Source organism: Cyprinodon variegatus, unplaced genomic scaffold (assembly GCF_000732505.1).
Source record: "Cyprinodon variegatus isolate N-32 unplaced genomic scaffold, C_variegatus-1.0 Scaffold142, whole genome shotgun sequence".
NCBI lineage: Eukaryota > Metazoa > Chordata > Actinopteri > Cyprinodontiformes > Cyprinodontidae > Cyprinodon > Cyprinodon variegatus.
Window position 1 is genome coordinate 1,348,623 of NW_015150595.1, and position 2,140 is coordinate 1,350,762.

Sequence of the window (2,140 nt, forward strand, 5' to 3'; positions counted from 1 at the left end):
CAGTACCGCCACCTTCTGCTCTGGAGTGTAAACGCTTCCTCTATGAGAAAAAGGAGCAGCGCATGAACCGAACACAACACACGCGAACCGAACCGCAAATCGACCGGTCGAAACGAATGGTTCGGACGGTTTTCATAAACCGTTCCATTCCTAATATATATATAAAATCCAGTTGTACAGTTGTAGTACTCAAATACGTCGTTCTTTTATGATCTTCATTGTAGTTTAAAACCTATTATTAGTGTATTTTTTACCAACCGTCCAATGAACTATACACAGTTATAAACATAGTAATTAAAAGTACCACTGTCTGCTTTGCTTTGTGTCGTGTTTAAACGGCTCACCATCATGTTGAAATCTGCCATGTGTTGCGGTATAAATATGGTCAGGTCAGTCACTTCAGGATCAGGCGGGTTCGCACCATTACATCTGCAAAGATATGTCCTAGTCTGCAATTGCGTAGGGGGCCCACCAGGTGTCAGTGATGGGGCCCCTAAGAAACTGCCATCTCTGCTTACCGATATTTATGCCATTGGCTGAAGACCAACCCTAGCTAAACCAAAGCACGGTTAAGGAAATGACAGAGCAGCCATGTATTTCCAGGAAAGGATTCCAGTTCATGTCGACGTCTTTTAGAGCTAAGATATGAACATCATTTCTGAAAGCTGTTTTTAAAACAAAAATCTAACAAATCTCACATTGAATATGATCTACAAAGCATTTTCTGTCTTTTAGTTCATCTAGAGCAGTTTTATCGTGTGTGGTGGTAGATTATCCTTTCTTATCTCTATGTTGCTGGTCTAAATCGCACTAAAAGTGCTCCAAGTAATAAAAATCTAGAGATTTTTACAGTATACCGTGTGCCTCTAGGGATCCCCAGCTGTGATGTCAGTGTAGTTAAACCTCCTCTGACAGCATCAGTTGGATTCAATATACTAAAGTATCGGCGGCTTGTTTTCTCTGTTGTATCGCTTCAAGTCCCTGATGGCAATAAAGCTCATTCAAAGCATTTTTTCTGCGTTTCTTTAATGAAATGTTTTATTTCATAAAACGACAACTACCAAGCCGTTGAGGCACCCTGACTCGACCGCCACCCACCCAACGAATCCCTCTGCGGATGGTGGGTCCGCAGGAGGGCGGGCCCGCGTCATCCATTCGGGCTGAACCCGGCCAGTTACCAGGTGCTCACATCCGAGCCCCAACCTCAGGCCTGACGTCACGGCCCTTGATCTGATGCTATCTATAGTGGTCTTGTGACACATCTAGGACACGCTGGATGGACTATGTTTCTGAGCTGGCCTGGTGTCGCCTCGGGTCCCTCCAGAGCAGCTGGAGGAAGTGTGTGGATCAGGAAGTCTGGGCATCTCTGCTCGGCCCCGGATAAGCAGAAGAAAATATGTATAAAACAGCAAACCCTAGCTAGCTGCACAGTTTAGTATAGCTGCAGCTCCAGATGGATTTTCATAACCTCAAGTCTCCGGCCTCCAGAAGAACAAGAACCGCGATGGATAACAGTCAGTTACCGCAGGCGGAGACCCACAGCTCCAACCCCACTGCCACATCTGAAGGGCAATGCTCCCACCCAGGCAGCAGAAAGGACCTGGTGCTTTGACCGCTCCCTGTGATCGGGTTACCGAGGGTCCCTGTCCAGGCACTGCAGCAAAGCACAACCTGCTATGCAGAACCGCCGGCGCCACACACACCGCTCCGACACTGACCGCCAACCGCAATATCTTCACCTCTTCAAACTAAAAGTTAGACTCTGGTTTAAACAAATTAAAACACAGCAGCACCTGGAAAATGCTCTGAAAGTTAATGAATTTCTACCGTCTCTGCGTACGATTAAAGAACATTTAGCAGCGGTGATTAGACCAGTGAGCTTTTATTAAACCACCAAGACTCTGATTGCTTCGTATTCGTCCTCGTTAAAAAATAAAAACTCCATCACAAAGGTGAATAAATATCGACTCGCTATCACTACTTCCTGATGTCACGGCGTCCCACAGTGGGTCACGTGATTAAATAAGGAGTTTATCATCTGCTGTCTTAGCTAGGGATGCACGATATTGGGATTTTGGCCGATACCGATGTTAAAGCTGGACAAAAATAAGTAGTCATTGAAAATAGCAGTTTTGTTATC

General features: G+C 45.6%; 1 protein-coding gene across 1 annotated transcript in view; it reads left to right on the forward strand.

The window, feature by feature from the left end:
- Window positions 1–2,140, forward strand: part of LOC107086063 (phosphatidylinositol 4-kinase alpha-like) — a 77,972-nt gene that overhangs the window by 74,830 nt on the left and 1,002 nt on the right. The gene's annotated exons all lie outside the window — the stretch shown is intronic.